Here is a 24,474-nt window from a genome sequence, read left to right on the forward strand (position 1 = left end):
TTATGCAAGTGTGCAAATATCCAAGTGTGCAAGCATGCAAGTATGCTGCGTCATTTTCCCCTCTACCCTGCCATCTCCTCCTCTGCCTGCTTCCCCTTACTTTAATTCTCCTCATTCGATCGGAATTTTCGTAACGCTCGCAGTTTGTAGCCCCCTCAGCAAAGAAGTTTCATTGCAAAATTAAGGCTTCCAACTGAATGCAAGCTTATGTCACGAGGTACGGGAGAGCAAGGGAGGTGATTTTTGAGTGGTTAGTATTTGGTGGTTAATGATCCTCCTTACTTGGAAACCCAGCGTTGTGTTGGAACAGCCAATTACGTGATACATATTACAAAAGGGCAATCCAGGCACGTTTCACAATGCCACATTAAAAAATAACCGAAAACCGCATTGCAAAGAGCAGATCATTGCTGTAAACGAAACCTGTATGAAAATGTTTTTGGCATGTTTTTTTATTGTTTTAAACTTTAAAAACAAGGCGTGGATTTGTTTGGATGCGAAATTGTAAAAAAAAAATATTATTCGTGCCTAACAACATAAAACATGCAAAACCCTATTCCGGCAAACATCTGAGTCTCAAAGTAGCCAGGCCTCTTAATACTAAACCTTTAAACTCCCCTCAATGTGGAGTTTCATAGTTGCTAATGACGACAGAAATAAAATACCATAGTTGTTAAACGGCCAGATTGGTTTTCTTTCTCGTTGGTGCATGTGGAAAACGTAGATATTTTTAATGACACGTGGGTTTTCTCGCGTCTCTTAAACTTCACTTCGTTGTTGTAACATGCATTCTAGTTACAAGTTATGATTCTGCGTCGGCCATATGCCTGCTGGCCCCGGTTAAGAAATCAGACACTCAGATGGTGACAACCACCATTTAATCAATCCTCATTGTTTATAATAAACAAACATTTCATCGTAAAACTAATATACATTTATTTGTTAGATTAAAAAAGACACTGTAACGTGAAGAAATTGATTATCTGACAAATATTTGCAGCCTAATATAAACAATTGGTGAACGTGTGTTTAAAATTCAAAATAGGGAGAATACAGGTATTTAATTTATGTGTAAAATAATTAAAATTTATTTTAAAAAAATTAATTATATTGTTCCTCTTTCTTACATGCACAAAATACCCTGCAGTAATTTTCATGTAAAATGTTGATTACAATTAAAAATAATAAATTTTAAATATTTCCTAAATTGTAAAATATATTGGTTTAATGAATTTAGCTCACAGAAACTACGTATTTTTTTTTAAAATGAATTTCTGAGAAAAAATTCTTTTGCTGCTTTATAAACTTTATAAAACCGAAGCAACATTTTTTTGCGTAATAAGTCATTTTTAAGTTCATTATAATGGCAATTTTTTTTTACGTTTTTGAACAAGATAAAACTTTCTGAACAAAGTGATGGAAATGTTTCCGCTACAAATAATTTATTAAAAAAGAAAGGAAATCAAAGTTCACAAAACTCTAAGCTAAAGTGTGGACTCTGTCGCACTGTTGTCCATAAAAATTTGAAATAATATTTTTCTTATGGCAAGTGGAACTTATGGAGTATGTAGGTAAGTTTCGTAATTTGAACCAATATCGCTGATAAAATTAGTACATCAATGCATTTTGTTCTGTAAACCAAGATTTTTTTTTAATTAGCTAGCCAACAGTTCGTTGCTTCCAGAAAATATTAATTTTACTTTTAAATATTGCCTTGTGGTTAAGTACACATTTTAAATATCATGCAAGCCTTCCTTAAAACTATTTTTTTACTATGGATGATTGACATAATTTGATAATTTTATTATTTTTAACAAATCAGTGAATTATAAAGTTGAATGAAAACTTAAAATTAATTATTATTGCTTTAAAAAATTATTCTGAAAAAAAATTAAAATGATTGTGAATAATTTGACTAGTAGGCAAGGCAATATATTTTCCTGACTAAAATTTTTTTTTCTGTGCAATTCAATACATAATTGAACAAGAATATAGAAAAAAAATTATTTTAATGAATTTATTAACTACAGTATTATAAAAAATTGAAATATCTACAGAAGGGATATGCTAATAATAGCATTTCTGTTTAACACTCAGAATAATATCAACAAAATATAAAAATAGTTTAAATAACATAATAAAAACCTTATAAAATGAGATTAAACATGCTTTAGTAAGTGCTTTAAATCATCATTAAATAACATACTACGTTAAACAATTCTTTTGACAATATTGAATTTTGTTTCGTGAAAACAAAACGTGCTCTAAGTATAATAATAGAGAGTTTAATTTTAAGTCTTAAGTGATCTGCAAGTTAGGCTTTATGTAGTAATGCCAACTACGAACTAGGCTCAATGCTTGCTTGTCATCACACCCATTACGGCATTCAAGCAGATTTCGGCCAAACGTTACACACGGGTGTGTAATGGAGTAATGATTATATCAAGGTTGAGTCATAAAATCCGTGGCAAAATAATTCATGCGTAAAACATAAACAGTCTGACCTATTTGTTCAGTGGTAAGAGATTCTGGCCGATGAACTTGAAGTCGTGACCTTCACACTACGGAAGTTAATAGCGAAACATTGAAGGAACATTTTTCCGAGTGCGCGCTGGTAACGCTATAGTCACTTCCGGTGGTGATTGCTGTGGTACAACCCAGCCTCCCAGATTAACACTTAATAGTCATCAAAATAGAAGTAACGTGTGATTTAAACTAGTATTTCGCTTATTTAGAACCCGGATATTACGGATTTTTTCAAATTACATAATCTAGCCTGACTTTATAAAGACTTTAAAACTGGATATCCGAAATTCCTGCGCGAAATATAAACTGTTTCAAAATCAAAATTAGCAAGCACAATAATATAGCATCTGTATCACTTTAAGCAAGCAAAACTTACACTAATGGCAGCAAACGTCGATATATATATATATATATATATATATATATATATATATATATATATAGTGTGTGTGTCTTCAATACGGAACTTTATTTTAGTATTGAAAATTTTTCTGTTGTGAGGATTATTGTTTACATAACATACAAAATTCTAGAAATTTTATTGCAAAATTTGAAGGTTACAAAAAAATTTAGTGATTGGGGGTGGGGGGTTTGTTCCTCATTAAAACGACTATTAACATAACTATAATTTGTATGATTCAACCTAATAAAATATCACAAATATTTTTTTTTCAACCAAATTATTGTTTAACCTTAGAATTTGTAACACAAAAAAATCGGCGTAGTTTTGTTTTATAATGGCTGAAAAAATTCATTTCTTTGTTGGTATGATTTGGAAGATATGTCAATATATTTGTGCGGCTCTATAATTAGCGAAACATTTGTTATAATTATATACTAACCTTCCAGGACTGTCAATATAAACATAATTTTAGTTTGAAAAGCAAACCGATTGAGCTTAAAATCGCTTTGACATCGATGTCATAAGAGGCAGTTGTTTGAATTAGAGGTACTACGAACCTGGTTCTAAAACACAAAGAGCTGTTTCAAATTAAATTCATTTCTCGTAGCGAAGTTTGTTACTGCCACCAACTTCCTCTGTAGCGCTATCCTATATTCCTTTTCTCAGTGTTATTAAACAAGCACTGGATTGACTCAAGCCTTTCGTTCAGAGAAGATCAAAGATCCGACCGAAGAGACAGAGATTTCACACTGTCTCTGAATCGATCCGCAGGTGAAAAAATAAAATTACGATAAAATATTGAAAAGTTAGCTTGAACGATAAAATTAAACAATGGAGTACACAGTGGAGGTACACATTTGTAACAAATGGAAGGAACCTGGAAGGAACCTGGAATCAGTTTCAAAGTTGCCTGGCTCCATTTTTTACATTAATATCCCTGCCTCTCGCCCATCGATCGCTGCACTCCTCAGCGTTGCACTTTTCGTTACGCCCCGTCGGGTCATCGGCGCCATTGCCTGTGCAGAAGTTTCCCTTGGAGAAGATACACAGAGCCGCACCACGGCGTGCCAGACGCGAGTGTGTCCGCATACCATTTGTCGCATTATACAAGCCGGATGTTTTAGTCGGGAGGGGCGGGGTGGTGGGGAGGAAGATCGAAGAGTGATGCTGAAGAGCGGGCGAAGAAGGGGAGGGGGCAGATTAGGAAGAAGAGGAGGCGGGTAATCCCGGCGCGAGGCGTCGCTCTGTAGCGCGCCTCTCGCCTTCGAGTAAACACCCGCCCCGCCCCCACGCGCCGGATAGCCGGTGTAGCTGCACGGGCCTCGCCAAACCTCGCCTTTCCACGCCAAACCTCGCCAAAACCCGCCAAACCGTGTCATACCTTACAAAACCTCGCCAAAACTATCCAAACATAACCAAACCTCGCGAAAACTCACCAAACCTCGTCAAACCTCGCAAACTTTGCCAAACCTCGTGAAACATAGCCAAACCTCGTTAAACATTGCCAAACCTAACCAAACCTTGCAAAAACTCGCCAAACCTTACCAAACCTCGCCAAAACTCACCAAACCTCATCAAATATCACCATAGCTCGACAAACCTCATCAAACCTCGTCAAACCACACCAAACCTTGCAAAACCTCGCAAAACCTAACCAAACCTAACCAAACCTCGCCAAAACTCGCCAAACCTAGCCAAATCTAGCCAAACCTCGCCAAACCTTGACAAACCTGGCCAAAACCCGCCAAACCTTGCCAAACCTTACAAAACCTCGCGAAACCTAGCCAAACCTAACCAAACCTCGCCAAAACTCATTAAACCTCGTCAAATCTCGCCAAACCTTGCCAAACCTCACCAAACCTCATAAAATCTCAACATAGCACGACAAACCTCGACAAATCTTGCCGGTGGCGTAGCCAGGAATTGTGTATGGGGTATGTGAAGAAGTATGCCCCCCCCCGTATTAAAGCGGTGGGTGGAGGGGTCCTCCACCGGGAAAAATTGGATTTTAAGGTGTAAAATAGTGCTATTTTAGCAGTTTTCGGTTCTTAAATTAAAATATTGTAATGGTAAAAATGTTATTAATTTTAATATGAAATTTGTTTGAGTGATGAATAAGAAATTAATGAAAGATTTGGTGCTAAGGGGGGGGGGGGGGGTTCGAACCCATAACCTCCCCCCCCCCCCGGCTACGCCTCTGAATCTCGCCAAAACCCGCCAAATCTCGCCAAACCTCGTCAAACCTCGCCAAACCTTGCCAAACCTTGCAAAACCTAACCCAACCTAACCCAACCTCGCCAAAACTCAAAACCCCACCAAACCCCACCAAACCCCACCAAACCTCGCCGTGGGGTGGCACTCTTTTCTCGAGTCTACAGTTGGAATCACAACAGCGTGACAGCAAAATGTCGCTTTACTAATAACACGCGAAACCAAAGATAAACGAGTGTATAGAGGCTGTCCGAATACTTGTTAATAGGCCAATTAAGTACGGTTCTGAATCAGAAAACCAAGATTCGAAAAGTGTCGTATTTTTAGAGATTCAGGCATTTATTTTCTTTTAATTTTTTCTAAATTCCCGCAGTGCACTAAGTTATTAATTTCCGTGAAAGGAAGATTGTACTAAACAATAATAAATAACCCTGATAGTAATAACAATCCAAATCCAAATCAAATATTCAACGCTTTAAGGGGAAAACAGTTCTCTGCAAGTCTTAAGAGGCATTAATTTTTAATCGTGTGACTGAATACTTGCACTTTAAAAATATACCTTTTAATCTCAGCTAGTTATTTTCTTCAATTAACCATCTTTTCAAATAACATGTTAGGTTCTACAAGTAATATTTTTATACGATTAAAACTTTTTGCCGTATAGTCTACCGAATAATTCCCCCCCTCCCTATAGGTAAGTATAGCAAGTGAGATTTTATTATTAATTGTTATCAATAGTACACTTATTCATGATTTCTTAGAAAAATAATCTTGTCAAAGTTCCCAATAATTGTTGAAAGTGGGTATATGCATACAACTACAACTATCGAAAACTACGATACAATTAATTTTTTTATTTAAAACCATATTTAATTGCCTACCAAGTATTCTCTACTTGACGTTGAGTTTTGGGATAGCATGTATAAAATGTTTCTTGCTGTTACATACGCACCAAACGTAGAATGCCACCAAAGTTTTCAGGATTCTTTCACTGATATGTTTAAAAGAGTACTTTGATCCATTTAATTTTAGTATTCAATTGAAAATCACTGTGATCAGACACATTTCAGAGATTTCAAATAAATTAACAAAAAAAAAATTCTTTAAAATGTAAGAATGATAAAATAATTACAATTGAACCAGTTTCAACATTATTCTAAAATAAAATTCTGACACGCATTTCAGCATTGCCGCACCAGAAAAGCGATGGAAATATGTAGGAAATATATCTAATCAGGAATTCTGTCACGTCCGCCATTTTTGTCGCACTGACATAATAGGTGTTTTGAACGTGAATGGTAAGTACAAACTGATATTTTTTTAAGTTTTAATAAATATTCTATATTAAAAATATATTTGCGGAACAGCATTAATTAGCTTTGTTATCTACAAACAATGGTTTAATTTAATACGACCAGTTGAATAAAATGTTGGTGTTAGCAGTCGGCTGGTTGTGGTGGTTTCAGAGGCGAGGTACAAGGAGATTGATGCTGGCCAAGTGACCGGGAACTGTTCGCCGTCAGAGTCACTAGCGTCTCTCATTCCCTTAGCAGTAGTGTGGTTGTGGTGGTTTCAGAGGCGAGGTACAAGGAGACTGATGCCGGCCAAGTGACCGGGAACCGTTCGCCGTCAGAGGCACGACCCCCCTCCTCCTCGTGGCTGCCAGGTGGTGTCGGTGGGTGGGGGAGGAGTGGTTAGGGGGATAGGTTGCAAGGGAAGCACGGCGAACAATCGCCACCCGCTAGGCCTCGCCAGAACAAAAGACGCGCGATTTTCTAATGACCCAAACTTGGCGGGACGACGAAGAAACCCACCCCACCCATGGTATTTAAGAAACGAACAAAAGTCTTTTTACAGCTGGCTTCCCTTTTTCAAGATTTCTCTCTTTTAACAACCCTCTGTGGGCCTCAAAACAAAACAATTTTCAGTGATAATATCGAGAAACTGGCATAATATTAGCAGTTGAGCCGCACTCGGAGAATCAGGATAGCTGTTTTGAGAGGGTTGAAGGAGAAAAGAACTCTAGAGAGCGGAATAAGGTGGAGATATTTCATTGCGTTTCTTGTAGATCTATAATGGAAATTTTTGGGATGGGAGAATACTTTTACGAGAGCCTTTTGAGACTAATGTTTAAACGTTTCTTTTGCAAAAATACCAATTAGCATCTGGTTGTCAACTACACGGCTACTGAACAAAGTGACAGCTCTTTGTAAAAAAAAAAAAAAAAACCAAATCTAGAAGTCATCCCTATACCAAGGTATATAACTTCACTTTAAGTCGAACACAGAAAAAAATCATTTTTACAATTTAAAATTCAAAATTATATTTTATTTTTTGATTTTCTCGTTTACACATTTTACTAACAATGATAAAATACAATTTGTAAACATGAATATTTATCTAAAAATATCGTTCGTAGAAGAACGGATATGGTAGAGATCCTTGCCTGAACATTTCATCATTTGATGATATGCGACTCAGACCAATGTGATGTTAAAAGTATCTGTAAATAACAAAAGGAATAACGTTAAACATCAACCCTTACAGGGCGCATTTTTTCCAAACCAGCTATAGCTCCTAAGAAGAAAGAAGAGTCCAAATTTACTGGCAAAATTTTTATCCCAAATGCTTACGAACCCTGCTCTGTCTACTGACGCCTACTTTTATTTGTCCTGCAAGATGACTGAAGTGAATAAACAGAAGCTACTCTGGAAACCAATTTTCGCATTTGCTTTGAATTTTTTAAAAATTAAACATTTGCTAACAAATTGTGCATATAAAGCTCAGTACGTACCCTTAGACGATAGCCACTGCTCGATTATTTTTTTTTAAATTCTGAGGTTAGGGCATGCTTCATTTCAGAGATATTAGCAACATGGCGATGTTCATGAACGTGCAGTGCTAAAGTATACTCTGAAATAAGTTGTGTGCATAATCGTAATGGAATCTTACGTTTCGAGGACGGGTCTCTGACAAAATGATTCGTGCCAGCAAGTGAGGAAACCCATCTTGGGTACACTTCGCGAGGACAGAACGTCCGAGTCCCGCTCGGACTTTGGATTTCTCCGTCAGCTGCCGCGGTGATTCGCCTCGAAATACTTCTGCCACCTGTCGGCGTCTCACTAACACTGCGGCAGCCAAGTGCCGATCTTCTCCGGTGGGCGCCGGCCCTCCAGAAGCCCAAACAGGGGGCTTATATACCCGCGATGACAACCTAGAAGCTTCTACCGAAGTCTTTAATAGCCCCGCTGACGTCACAGCAGCTGTTGCTTTTCTTTCTCCGCTGCACCGCGGGGTGCCTACTCCGCAGGCTCTACGAACGGCGCAGTAAACAATAGGCAGTAATAACGAGAAAGGAGCCGGAAGGGGGGGGGGGGGGGGGTGCTCCACCTCAGGGCATAAGGAGCTGTTGCAGCCACAGCAAGTCCGCGGAGAGCGCATCGTGCCCAAAATGACGCGCCCTTTAGTCCGCGCGCAAGAAAGTAGTTCTGCACTTTAACTCGCCCACATGTAAACAAGACTGCTGATAGAATAAATAAATATAAGTAAACAATTTTTTAAACTGCGTAAATCAACACTAAGATATTAAATACGATAGTCAATTAAAAAAAAAAATTCAAGAAAGTTCTTTACTGATCTAGAAGTAAGTTCTGCCAACTACAGGGCAAATTAAATCAATCATACCAACGCAAAAAACTGCGCCAAAAAATACTTGACACAACGTGACCAATAATAAAAATTAAAAAAAAAAGTTTAGTATCAAAAAATTATTAGCATTTAAAATGTTTTTATAAAGTCCAACGTGTTTGTAACCAGGGGTTACAACATAACCAGACACACACTCTTGCTCGCATGACCACATAGACACTATTTACAACATACACAGTTAACAAACATTTACAAACATTATAAAGAAGCACAAAAAAATAATGGGTGCGTGTACTTTGTACTTGCGTTAGAAGTTATACTTACTTGGTGTAGTGAAAAACTAACTGTTAGTTTTGCATGCAAATAATTAATATAAATAAAATAATAAAAGAACTGCAGTGATATTATAAATACGGCTGGTAAAGTATAAATAAGTCAAATTAAAATTTTTACATAAAACTCAGGATTAAATATTTATATAAATACGTTTATAAAATTAATTATTAAATTTAGTAAAATTATCGAGATAAATTAAATTAATATGAAAATCAATAAATATGCTGAATGTTATAATCTAATATTTGAATTATTTATTAAATAAAAGTGGAATAATATATATAATAAATAAAGCAAATAAATTATAAATCTGGAAACATACCCTTACAAATTTTCCCATGAACACGGCCAGAGACTAAAAAACCTTCCACAGACACTCCTTGCCAGTAACAGTGGAAGCTTATAAATAACATGAAATAGTTATTCATACGGGAAAATAACCTCACTTATATAAATATCCTGAAAATACACTTGAAACAGTTTATAAACACAATTTATATCACTAATATTCACAATAAATAAATGTTTTTATTATATGGATCACTATTCAATATCAATCACTTAAGTATAATAAAATATATAATTTTTATTTGTGTTTAGCCTTTTGTTGCATGGTGCACGCACATCATGAACATTCACTCACATTATTTTTTTTGTAACACGCCTAAAGAAGCATAACTTCAAAAGCTTATAATTACAAAAATATGCAGACAAATAATTTTACTTATAATTGTTACTTTTTAGTTTTTGCAATAGAAAAGATTAATTATATAAATGTTTGTTTTTTTATATATTTTTATTTTAAGATTTCCAATTTAGTAGTAAGGTCCTGTATCTTCTTACATCGTCGGGTTTTAAATATCAAAATATGGTTTGTTTAATGTATCCAATTGAATTTTTGCTGTTTCTACTAAAACTGGTTAGTGCTCATTAGCATTAGTACATAGGAGTTTCGAGACCGTTGGATTTTTTGTCTCTTCAGATTCATATTTATTTTCCACTTAACAAAAATAGAATTTTATTTTTTATATTAAAATAATAAATTTACTATCCGAAAGAGCTGGATTAGATCTCATATGAAATATTTTTTTGTGGGAAGCGAGTATCATAATCACACAACTAATCACACAATCAACGTGACCCCATAACTGACCAGCTAACAAACGACTTAGAAAAGTGGTACGGATGTAATGTAAAACCATTATTTTAGAAATGTTTACATTTATCATTAATGCTTATTTTGCTTAAGAAATGAAACGCTTATATTTGTATTGCGTTTCATTTAATACATATAAATATTAAAGTAATGTCAACGGTCACTAATATTCTTTTTTCGTTCATTATTGTTCGTTATTGCATACGAATGTCATGCAGAGATAAAGACAGAAAATAAACACAATTAAGTAGTAGCTTCTATTTATACGATAGCATTAAAATAATTACAATTGTTTTTAAGCAAAAACATTTAGCCCTAAAATTAAGAATGTTTTATAAAATTTAATATCTACAGAGTTTTATTCAGCAACACAGAAAAACGAAAAAATATTTGACAACTTTGAAGTTACTCTGCTATTATAAACAAAAATTAATACAGAAAAAAATTATAAAACATTTATATAAAAAGATTTTCATTAAAATAAAATCATATATTTTGGTTTTTTAAAAGTTCACAAAATTATTTTGATATAATAACACGTATAAATATATTTTATATACTTTGAAACTTGGAATACAAACTGCTGTTGACTGTAAATTCAGTGGAGTGATTAAGCTTGTTACAGTTACACTAGGAAGTGTTAGGTTCTGTCATTCATGAAATTTTTACTATTTCAGTGATTAGAGAAGAATGTTTTTTCAATATTTTACAGACAAATTAAAATAACTAAGGTGATTTCGCATTTTAGTCTTCGACGTTACCTAAATTAAAAAATAGAGCTTCGTTTTGGCACACAAAGTTGTGCTATAGCTTTTATTTTTTTTAACTTTATTTATCATAAAGAAAAAATCATATAGGCGTTTATTGTGTAATAAAATAACTTAACATATATACAAACATGTTTGAAATTATTAATAAACTTCTTCAGCTTAAAATATACTTTGATTTAAGATCGAATATGATAAGTGCTATTTAATTAACATTACTGAAATAATTTTTTAGTGTGTTTTTCACTTTAAGTAAAATACATTCATTAAAGGTCTTATAGAATTTAATATTTATTTTTACCCGCATACAACTGTGCACGTAATTACAAGTATTTTGGATAAAATATGAATTATATATAAAAATTGTAAATATTTCGTTTATTAATTACAACTGTATTTTCAAAACTTTTTTTCTTCCGAACTTGTATTAGAGGTTATGAACCTTTAAAATGAGTGGAAAATGAACTAAAAAAATGGTATCTCGATTATATTTGTTATGAAAATATTTAAATGCCTTAAAAAGTGTAATTTTTAGTAGCAATCCTCCCATTTAATTGTATAGGTTGAAAACTTCCACTTCATGTTTACAAATGCTACCAAAAAAAGTATTCAAGGTTTCTTTTTTCAGCTAATTATAATTGCGAATTCATCTCTGGGTTACTGGCAGCAATAAGTCAGACCTAACACACCCTCAAAACCAAAGATTGTTTGGCGATGTATTGCAAAGTGTTGGGAGCGATATCGCTCCAACAAGCTACGCCAATGCATTGTTCTTGAAGAGCTTTTGCTTATTGTACGTCAGTGACTACAACCTGGATTTATTTGGAGTCTATTATTTAAATAATATTTCTATGATCTTACATATCTTTCTCGATTATGTCAAATACCGCGAAATAAAAGCGTTCACACAAAACTGCATTAAAAATTAATAATTGCAAATAATTAAGGTTTTTTTTTAAAATAGCTTCGAGTCTATAGAGAGTTAGTTAGCAAGCAGGCGTTTCATGGAAACCTAGACGAGTTAATTAAAAAACCATTATCTCCTCGAGTTACCCGATTAAATATCCTCAAACCTCGGATTGGTTAAAAAAATATTTTAAATAAAAAGCGGTATTCCTTTTTTTCCAAGTACTATTACCTACTTAATTTTTAAGATGATAATCTCAATGCCTTAATGAAAACAATAACTGTTGGAAAGAAGTGGTGGAAGTGGCCGGAGAAAGCAGAACTGGTCCATCAGGAAAGGGACATGAGAAAGAGACAGATGTCTCGCCGACTGACCAAGATTAAGGCTGGTTGCTCACGTTTGAAGTGTGAGTGAGCTGGTACCTAGCGTGCCTTATCTCCGCCACAGACAGTGAACCACCAGAGCTCGAAAAGTGATACCAGCACACCGTTATTTTATTTGCTATTGCAAAGAGTTATTTTGTAACAAATAAAAACTATTTGACTTGATGTAAGCTTTTGGACATACGCCATTGCTAAGCATAAGTATGTCTAGAAGAAAACTACAAAAAATACAAATGACAAAACACAAATAAAGTAAAAAATTGCTGTTGTCAGGATATAAACACCACACAATACTCCGCAACAGGAATATGGTCAACGAAACAAAGAAAAAACAAAGAAAAATGGACTAACAGAACGAAAAAAAACCCACAAATGATGACAGCACAAAAATACCGAAACCAAAAAATTCAGCGCAACAGTTGAAACGAGACAAAAACACAGCAAAACGAAAAGACGAAACAAATACAATAGTTTTCCATAAAACAGAAGAGAACGAAAAAAAACAACCCACGAATCATGACAACAAAAAAATATTGAACCCAAAAAAATTCAGCACAGCAGTCAAAACGAGACAAAAACACGACAAAACGAGAAGACGAAACAAACACGACAGTTTTCTAAAACAGAAACAAGCGACGTTTCGGGAACTGCAATCTGCTCCCGTCCTCAGGCAGAGACGCACATGGTACGAAAACACAGGTGCGACTGAGTAAGGGCTGGAAAAATGAGGGTATTTATCAGAAAATGGACTACATCTTGCTCAGCTAAAAGCTTACATCAAGTCATGCACTCCCATTGCACAAATCTTTCAAAGATAATAAAAACTATTTCTTTTAACAAAAAAATAATACTGGTAACATATACAGGAAACTGCTGTGGAATACATACACCTTTTACTTTATCTGTACATAGTCCGACCTATTAATGGGGCCGTCTGTTCGGGGTGTATGTGTGTCGATGAGGCGGGATGATAAGCGCGACGCTCGCTGGTGCTTCTAGCGCAGTGTCTCCTCTGAACTGGCGCGCAGTCTTCTCCCAGTGCATATGAGCGGTGACCGTGACATATTATGGTGGAGAAACTAAATTTAAGGCGTAGTGCAAGTCCATTTAAGTACGTTGAAGAAAATTTGCCGGTTTTTTTTATGCCTAAAAGTTACTCTGAAAACAAACATTTTAGCCATTTTTAACTCTTCTAAAAATACAGCTTACAACTTCATCAGGTCACGAAACTACTTATCGGCCCTCAGCGAAGTCTGACGTGCTTTTCAACATTCATCGTGGTTGATGAAGACTTCAGCACCACGGTTGTTCCGAATGTTCAGGGATGTTTCTGTACCACACACTCGGGTACCTCGAGCAGTTGTTTTCCCTGGAGCTCTGTGCGCCGGGTGTGTGCCCGGGTAAGGGGGGGAGGGGGGGCGAATGTGGTGCGAAAGGGGTCGTTACCACAACGCCGAAATACCACAACGCCGAAATGCCAAATTGACCACAACGCCGACAGCTAGAAAACTGCTGTGTACCACAACGCCAAAATAACAACTGAATGAATTTGTGTGTCTTTCTTAAATGTACCTTAACGCCGAAATACCACAATCAAACCTAACCTTACCTAACCTAACCTAACCTAGCGTAATATAACCTAACCTAACTTAACCTAGCCTATCCTAGCCTAGCCTAACCTAACCTAGCCTAACCTAACCTAGTCTAACCTAACCTAGTCTAACCTAACCTAACCTTTGTGGCAGTCCTGCAATGACATTTCTCGGCGTTGTGGTAATTCGGCGTTGTGGTACACAGCAGTTTTCTAGCGGTCGGCGTTGTGGTCAATTTGGCATTTCGGCGTTGTGGTATTTCGGCGTTGTGATGGGTCCCCGTGCGGAAGGATCTACGCGGCTAGACGAAGCAAGTACGTGAACCAACTGAAGGACGACAGACGCACCGCTGCGTCGACGAAACAGCGGCGCTGCCTAGCCTGCCTGAGCGCGGGCCGATCCTTCTCACTCCCGGGAACGACATCTAATAAATTATGGCGTATTACTTGAACTATCGCCGTGCGGCCGTGCGGGAGGTGAGCCGCAACTCGCATCTTATTCCATCGCTGGCTCGTCTCCATCAGACCCCCTCCCCACCTCCCCACCCCCCCTCCTCCACAACAACCGCGCGCTTCTCGGCTTATCACTCATGCGCCGCCTCAGCGCAAAACGGAATGGGGCCCCCGGAATCTGCATAAAATATTTCCACTCTTACCCGCCGCAATCACGGAGTCAGTTCCGCTGCTGTCTAACGATTTTCGCGCGCTTTCCCCCTCTCCTTTCCCCCCACGTGGGGGGAGAAAACAAACACGGAATATACGAGCGAAAGAAACCGAACTATCGATATTGCGAGCTAGCGTCGTGCAATAATAACCATCTTCCCCTTTGAACTTCATGTAACTGCATGCGAAGGATGTGATGTGCAATTTATTAAAAGTAACAAGGTAGAAATATTACGCAACTTGAAACGTAAATCCTGCTGTAAAAACAATTCATAAAATTAAAAAATATATACATAATCTTTCACATTTGTGAAATTACAAAATTAGTAATAAAATATACTTTTGTCTGCTTTTTTTTTGCGTTTACAAGTTATCAATAAGACCTTCTTATTTTGGACACGCATTTAAGAAACGTAAACAGGGTTATAATTTTTAATATTTGGATATTGTAGGTTTTATTTCATTTATAGAATATGAAGAATTAGGCGTTTATCTTGAATACTTCTCTTTGCGTTGCGTGTCTTACGGCAGATAAGAAAAACATACAAGGTGTACATATGACCTCAAATTAGTTTTTTACTATAGTACATTTTCTAATTTCAGTTTATGAAAACCTTTTTAATTATATATTTAGAAAATATATTATGTGTTAGTTTGTTAGCTAGATTTCCTGTGTTGGCTCAAGATACCCAGGAAATTAACAACATAAATACGAATATACAACGCCAGCAAACTCACTTTTTAATCGTGTTTCTTCTGGCCTAACGTATAACAATTCTGTGAAATGATAGACAGGTAGGTGTGCGTATGTGACCTATGATAGTTCCGGATTTTATTTTAAAAAAAAATAATTTAATTTTTAAGTTTTTTAAATATTGTCTTTACAACCATTATCTTTTAATAAATAATACATTATTTAACTGAATGTTCATTAGAAATGTCAGCACAATTTTTTTACGGTGGAATAAAACATAGATTTTTATACGCAGGTGTGTCATTTGTAATACAAAGAAAGCATATGCCAAAATTGGTTGTTTTAAAATATCAGAATATTCTAGCTATAAAATTGAAACTGCAGGTATATTTAAGAGATATTTAAAATTTATAAGTATTTTTAATAGTGCTTAAATGAAATAAAATATAAATGTATGGCTTTTACGCCCGCAGATTTACTGCAGTTCACCACAAAGCTTATGTTCAGATTTATATAATCTCATTATGTGGTTTATAAATTTATTTGGTTCTAGAAACGGTGTAGGTTACAATATTTTTTTTTTTTTACGTTTCCTGTAGCATCGGGAATAGCGCAGTAGAAAAAGGATGAGCTGAATTTAATTATTTCGCAGTTTACGAAAAGTGACGCATACGTCTGGCTGCTTGTATGTATGTTTACCCTCCCCACTGAAGACTCCGTTCTTCCGAGGCAGCTATAAACAGTTGTAGGCGTTGCGTAGTTTGGTGTTTATTTACACCAGTTGTGGTGCTAACAGTCCGTGCCGAAATAGAAGGCGGAAAATATTGCATCCTGTGGTTCACGACACATAAAAAAGAAATTAAGCTTTTTGTATGCTTTATTTAGCCCAAAAAATGAACAAAAAAAATTACTTGTGAATTGTTACTTGTCAACAAAAAAAATTGGTTTTTGGATTTTTTTACATAATTTAAAATTTTATGTATTTGCTAAATTACTATGAGTTCAAAGAAACGATAAGGATTGTCAATGTGCGCCTATTGAGCAAAGTTGTCATAACATTTGTTTGCAGCTTTTGTAAAAACAGAGCGTGGTAAGGGGATTAACTAAAATAAACACGTGGAAAGTTTGCACTAGGTACGTAACGGGATTCAACATTAGAAGTTTAGTTAAAACTTGACATAACTGTTTGGTTGTAACGAAAAAAACAAAACAGAAAAAAATTCCGAGCAATTAGTTTAGGCCGGAAAAATTCGCGGATTCTTGTCGCGAAAGGGTAAAATTCTACTCGTTACACCTTAGTGCTACCTATGCTATTAGCTTACAACTCACCTGGATGACTTTGGGCCGATGATAAACACTCAGCCAATGCTACGTTGGGACGTATCACAAGACAGCAGCCAATGAGCCTGAGTTTGATGCCTGCGTCGCTCGATGGAGAGCGATAGCGGGAAGACGAGAGACGGACCGCCAAGAACTAAGACAACAGACTCGCCACTGAGCCTGTCTTGGTTGTTTGAATGTTGGCGGCGCGTGCATCGCTCTGATTCATTGCTACATACTTCCTGCGGGTTGTTAGTTTCTTAACTACTCAAAATCTCAATAAATGTAATGATATATTTTGAATTTTTTTTTACATGGTTGGCTTTTGATCTAGAACAAGTTAACCCACAACCCTATGAAAACGTCATGCAAATATTTAATAGAGCGCAGTCTAGACTGTCTTAATGTAATAACCAGAGTTTTGCAGTTCCCTATTTCTATGTTTGTTTGCTAATTAATGCGAATTTTTTTATTGTTTGAATTCATTCGAGTATTTTAACACCTAAGTACATATTTTAAATAAATATTTTTTTTTTTATTTCGGATGTATGTATCTGACATGAATAATCAAGTTTATATACAGCTTAAAAGTAGACTTGGATTTAATAAGTACCGGCTTAATTTACTTATTTAACCCCACTTGTCTTGTTAAAGTTGGTTTTTAAATGACCAGTAAAAACTAATAAAGAACGTGTCCACCCAGTAGCGAGCGTCCAACACCAACAGCTGGAATCCTGTGACTCTGGTTTTGGACAATAAGCTCGCTGAAGTGATCTATTCGTGCAAACAACTGCTGTGACTCTACAACCACGTGTTAATCTTACAATAGCGCACAGGAAAATAAAGTGACTCAAATTTGGCCATTAAGTATATATATTTTTCTTCGGCTGGCTGGCTACTCTAAACTTCTAAAAGTGTTGAACTTTGAAATTCTTGGAAATTTACAGAAAGTACATAAATATCACAACTAAATATTATGGAATTTTATTAACACATGAGAGAATTTTAGTCTCCAAAATTATGATAAAACATGGGGCTGGATCACACATTCTTTGAAGTATCCCCCACATCATGAAAAAAAAATTGTAAGAGAATGTATGTAGAGTACAAAACAAGGCAATACAACAACTAGGCTGCCAAGGATACATGACTTTATTTAAACTGCACAAGGACTTGGTTGCGCTGGGCGCCGCGACGCCAGGTGGCGCTGTTTGCTTTATTCCTTGTCTCGCGCCGGCGAGGGAGACTCGGTGTAATGAAGAGGCCTCCCCGGCCGCTGAAATCACACGGAAAGTACTGGCTAGCCACACCGTCCGTGTTTGTATTTATCATCCCTATCCCTCGGCCGCCCCCTTCACTTAGCAGCCACCCCTTTCTCTTTCCCCGTTATTTATTTTCTTCCCGCCCTCGTGCGAGCGGGCGCCGGACGTGCGAGTGTGTGTGTGTATGATTGGTGCGCGCAAGGCTACTACCCCAACCCCCCTTCCCAGACCGCCGCTACGCACACCCTGTCTCCTCCACACACTCACACACTCGCCTGCCATTCCTGCTTTAATTATTTCTCCGTGTCAGGACGAATATTGGAGTTCGGTGCGCGGGGAGCGGCCGGGGAGACGCCTGGATTGTGAGATGAGACCGAGGGTCCTGCTACCTCCTGCTACCTCCTGCTACCTCCTGCTACCGGGGTGTCCCACCCCCCGGGCCAATGTAACCACTCGCCACCCCCACCCCCGCCGCGGGCAAGGATTCCTCCGCTGCGTCCCGCCTCCGCCGCCCGATATCGACAGTGCTGGTGGACAGCTCTCCGCAGCGAGCCACGAGCCACTTTTTGTCTCGCCCGTGGTCGCCATAAAACTGGTCGCACCTTTTTTTTTTTCAACACCAGCCTCTTCCCCAGTCCCACCCCCTCCACACCTCCCGACCCCCGACACTGTCTCTCCTTCCGCGCCCCCCCCCCCCCTAACTCTGCCGCTGCCCGCGCTGGAAAAAAAGGAGGTTTAAAACAGCCACTAAAGTACTAATACCGAGGTTAGAGTCATTCCGGAAGTACAGGTTGGGACCGACATGCCGACGCTGGGAAGAATGCGCGTGGTTAATCAAGAACGGAAGCGGAAATAACAGCTCGGTGGATGGTTAGTGTCCGGGAACTTGTTGTAGGAGAAGGGTTAAAAATACAGTCATACATATCAACGACTGTCATCTCATCGCGTGCGAATCTTACGCAACCTGAAGAACAACAAATAGTAAGATAGTATAACTTAATTCATGTGCCAGCAGCCAATGAACTCGAAGAAGCACACGCCCAGGTCGGATATTAACAAATGATCAAATTGTGACAGGAGAAACGTCAGACTCAAGTGTAACATCTTCAAGAAGTCACTAGCCGATGAACTAACGACATTTCCTCGTTACAAGAACATGACTGCGGTAGCTTATCTTATGGCTCGTTGCATCATTGTGCTCTTCGATTCGCCGATCCAGTGATTTTCGTCCAAAAACGATCTAACGGCCTTTCCGCTGAAAGTTGCCTCAAACGCATTCTGGGACCAAACAGGCGGCAGCAGGTATGCTAGAGGCATTTCCATTGGTGGGAAATGAAGTCCCTACAATCGATTGTACCATGGCAAACAAATGATTTATGTTGTCGCCACAAGATAGCAAATCATGTGGCCACTGCATGATCTCTTTTGTGTTTTAGTCACGACTGAAAACACACACTGGTATGTAAAAGCTGATGCAAAACCAAACAGTCTGAGATATTAATAAGTTTTGCTAAGAAAAGCCTCTATTGAATATAAAAGTAATTGACATCATATAAAAAGGCATATTCAAGCATTGAACTAAAATAAAGTCTATTACAAACTCTTAAAATATAATTATTATACGTGGAGTGTGACTGTAACCCTAGAAAAAGCAGAAATATTTAATACCGTTATTATATATGATATGAAATTTAGTAATTAATTTATAATGTTTCAGCCTGATTACAAAAAAAGTAACCTCCATAAAGTCCAAACAAAATCCTGATGTGTTCTCTCGCTGTGTCGATCGGAGATCATCGTCCATGATACAACGATGGCTGGTTCACAATGATCTTCGCTCAGCGCTCAAATCACAACGGAGCTCAGAAAATGTGTTAGAACGACGATCAAACCAGTCAGTGAAATGAGATCACGCCTGAACTCCAATAGTGCAACTGGCTATTAGAGGTCGTTGCGCCAGCCAAACATTCCAGTTCCTGACAAGCACTTTCTTCTTCAATCAACTACATAATGTTGATAATAAAGATCGCCGGCTTTCACGGCCACTGTTTGGAGTTGCTTTGCTTCTGGGTTGTAGCAGCGTTGAAGGCGAACATATCACCGACGTTTCAGTCGACGCTGCAGTAGCCATCATCAGGGAGCAGTTGCAACTCCATCATGTTGACAAGTGAAGATGGTTTAATGATGGGCTGGGTGGCGGGAAATAACTGGCCAACGTTTTCCATCCAACTTCTCGCCTGATTCTCGTTGTCACTGTTGTGTCGGTTCCTAGTGTGTCTGAGCTATAAGGTGTCTTTGCCCTGACATTGTGCCTCTTGCGCTTGCATCACTGTGGACTGATTCAAGCGCTTGGTGGGACCAAACCACCTTTTGGGTGGTACCCATAACCTGAAATATTAGTTTACAACACATTATAACTGAGTAGCTGGACCCACGCTGTAGGGGACCCAGGTTTCACATGTTTGCATGAGGATGGTTTATTAATACATAGACACCAGCCCATTTATACACCAATTTCCTTGAACAGTGTTTTTACATTATGCCATTTATAATTACCTTGCTGTCCAGAAAAACACTATATTTCACATCAATTATTTTACCAAATACTAACATGCGAGCAGTATTTTTTTTTAACTCGATGCTTCATTTCAGAAAAAAAATTCCAAGCAATATATATGTATAATTGAACAAATAATCATATTTTCGTAAATTACCAGAAGTAAAAGCAAAATAATCTACTGAAATTTTAACTTATTTGCACATATCTAAATACATGAATAAATATGAGTTATGGTTCTTAGCATAGTATAAATGTGAACTTATATATAATTAATATAAAACCACTATCCAACTCCAATATTAATATAGCCTTGAAGATGAAATGTTCCCACAGACTTCCTCGGTGTGAGGGGTTGCGGGTTCAAGTCCCGGGTGAGGCATGGCCGGTAGTTCTTGTTGTCTTTATTGGCCACAAAACGTCAAAGTCAATGAAAGTGGCAAAACAATTGTCAAAAAATAATGGAAAGGAATGAGTAGTAGTAAGTGATACTGGCGGGATAGCCAGAGAACTAATGATTAGTTCCAGAATCATAGACTTTCGGGGAATTAGCTCATTATGTGCAGGACTGGTGCGGAAGGTAATTGCGAATCACTGCAGTATCATCTCGTATAATAAGCTCCAGTAACTCATCGCTAGCTCTTAGTGGAGATGGTTATGAAACCAAATCATTCCTCTGAGGTTGTCACCCAATCATTTTCACAATAAAAATGCTCATGTGTTTGAAGAGAGAAATCTGTATGGAAATTTGATATATTAGTTTTAATTTTAGGCTGCTAATATCTTAAGTCATAGTCGTTGGTTTAAACTCTCATTTTCGTATATGTATTATCTTATGCTACTTTTTTGTTTGTTTTAGTCTACGATAAGGCAAATATTTCTTTAAGGAAACCAAAACGTGAATAGTTCGAGTCAAACAAATGTACTGTTGGGTTAGCAAAATTTATTTGTGACAGAACCTACTGTGACTAGTAAAAATTCACTTTCTGTCACCTGCAACAAAATCTGAATTCATTAAACATATGCGATTTCAACAAGAAATTATGATCGGGTTTACACTATTGAGCTAAGAATTAATACGTTGATAACTCGTTCTGTTCAGTGTGCGTGTTTTGGATTTATATTCAAATAATGTAGTTCAATATCAAGTTCATAATTCTTCCTTAAGTGAACAAGTAAATATTTATAAATTAATTTGCGTAGCTTATAAAAATAAAACATAATATTTTGCCATTCATATTAACGAATTATTTTACTAGATTTAAAAACAAAAATGTATTTTTTACGATATTGTTTGTTTATTAGTGTCCTAAAAATAAGTTTTAAACTTTCTGAAAAGGATTTGCCTATAATACATGCCTTAAAACTTGTTTCTGGGCGTTTGTTACAGAAAATGTCTCCCTAGTATTTTGTGCATTTCATTTCATTAAGAAAGGTGTTTTTTTTTTTTTAAATGAAACTTCTTCGCTGCTTTTAGGATAAATCAAGGCGATGACTCATCAGAGGGTAACAAAAAATGAGCACTCATGAGTCGGTTTTATGATGGCGGGCGAGGTATAGGAAGCGGGTGTAAGACAGTCAGGTGGGCTGTAGTACTATTTGCACTGCATGCGTGTTAAAATTGTGAGCCTCTGTTTTCAATTTATTCTTTTTCGACGTGACAACGTCTAATAAATCCATGAACGCCGGCTGCACGCACGAAAAAGTGTCCCGTTACGCACATTGTTCCGTTACGCTGTGTCCCGTTACGTCCCGTTACGCACATTGTTCCGTTGCGCTGTGTCCCGTTACGCTCATTGTACGCTTGCGCCGCATCTATCTCTTTTCCACTCGACTGTTTATAAAGTGAAGTGAAAAGTTAATGTGGTTTTCATTGCTTATTCAACAACAATTTCGGCAATAATTGTTAATTACTCTTGCATTTTAAAAATCTGATTACTAGTATAATTTCAAGTATTTATTCTTTTATTAATAAAATAAAATTGATTCAATTTTATTCATAAAGTATGCAATCATTTCATCAATGTTTTGTTGTGACGTTGTCACGTTAAACTATCGTCCGTAAGCCGACTTTACAGACAACCAATTTTTTTTTTAGTAATTCAAGTGGATGTTGATGCGCGTGGCGGCCCAGAAGTTGTTCGCGACGGCCAGCGCGCGAGGCAAGGACAGGCGCCGCGGGCTGCCCCAGACGGCCTCGGTGCAACTGTCGGCCAGAAGGCGCGGTCACGAGACGGAAAAAGCGCGCAACAATCTCTCGCGGCGCCGCCCGCGCTCCTGGAGAAATCCAAAAATAAAGCGCGTGGAACTGGGAGGGGGGAGAAAAAAAAGGGAGTTTCCGTTGGCGGTCAAGCACGCCCAGGGTTGGGGGGGGGGGGGTTAAAGGAAAAGGGGTTGGCAAGAGAGGGTTGGCGAGAGAATTAAATTTCCATGCGGTCACCGCGAGAGCGGACTCCCGCCCTGGATTTTCATTTGCGCGCGCGTTCGCGGCTCGGGATAAATAAAACAAGTGGCGCGAATTTTATCCGCAATTCCTTTCATTTCCGGAGCTAGGTGTGAAGCTGGAGGGGGGAGGGTGTGGCAGTGGGGTGGGGGGAGTGTCGGTGGAGATAGAGAGAGAGACCGCGGGAGGGGCGGATTAGCGCAAGACCCCCGCTATCAAGCATTCATGCGCCCTCGGTTATTTTCCAGTGTCGTGGAGACAGTGCTTTTTGGAGCCATCGCCAGCTCCGCTGCTGACTGCACACTTCCAGAGACTAGAGTTCCGTCAAGGAGACCTGGGAGCTGGCAGCTCTCGCCATCGCTGTATCCGCGTGCACGACTCTGGGGCATGCATCGCACACGACCCCGTTCAGGAAACATCTTCACTTGTCACAAGTAGAGACCTGCAAAATTCGCGGATTCATTCGGTGATAGGCTGGAATTCAAACACATATACCTCTTAGATAATTTTGCTATTGGCTTACTGTTCATCTGGACGAATCTCAACCAGTTATAAACCCTCAACCAAAGAAGGATCGAATCACAGACAAACCAGCTGAGACGACTTACAAGTCGGCAGCCAGTGAACTTGCGTTATTTGCCCGAGTGTACAGGAGTATGTGCAGTCTATCCTGAAGGCCATCGAAACCACGATTTTGCAGGTCTCTAGTCACAAGTTATCCTGGGATCTTCATGTAGCTAGTGTCTGCTTAAATTAACGGGTATTAATTTTACACATCTTTAACGTGAACTCACACGAACCATCCTTGAATATACATCCTAAGTCTACAGCTTCCATGTTTACAAGAGGACACGGAACTTGAAAGTCGGGATACGACGTATGTGCTGCTTAGCTTCAGCTGCCTAGAACTTGTTTGTTTTCAGGCGCGTTCCTTATTGGCCGTGGAGTAAATGTACAGCCATGTCTAGCAGCGCACCGCTGTGTGGTGGGTCAGGCCTGATGCTGACCCATCGAGCGCTAATGCAAAGCGTGGTGTGTCGTCCAATCAGCGCCACGGGAGGCGTGGTTATGCTCTCCAAGTGCGGAACAACCAGAGATGCTTCTCACACCCTCGCAATCTGTCACATCGTTTGAATGGAGCGCAGCAAACCATGCGACGCTTAGTGACGTTGCTTAAAAACTATTTCTTATTATTTTAATAACTTTTCCTCCAGTCATTCCTTTCATTTGTAAATGTGTCTAAAGTTTGTTATAGGTAGAGACCTGAAAAATTCGCGGATTAATTTCGCGATAGGATAGAGTCCAAATACTTTTGACATTATTTTGATTCAGTGATTGGGCCACAGTTTATCTGAAGGACTCTGGGCCAATGAATAATCTTTAACAGAAGAATTAGCGAATCACGATCATCCCAGTCAAAGGGTGTTACGAGTCGGTAACCAATGAGCAGATGTAATTTTCTCGAGTGCATAGAGGATCATGGTGTCTATCCTATAGGTATTTGAAATCGCAAATTTTTCCGGACTCTAGTTATTTATAGGTTATATTTTGAGCCAGTCACACAACTCGGCATGTGTTTGAACCAGAGCTTAGTTAACCATTTTTTA

This window comes from Bacillus rossius, chromosome 2 (assembly GCF_032445375.1).
Source record: "Bacillus rossius redtenbacheri isolate Brsri chromosome 2, Brsri_v3, whole genome shotgun sequence".
In the NCBI taxonomy this organism is placed as follows: Eukaryota; Metazoa; Arthropoda; class Insecta; order Phasmatodea; family Bacillidae; genus Bacillus; species Bacillus rossius.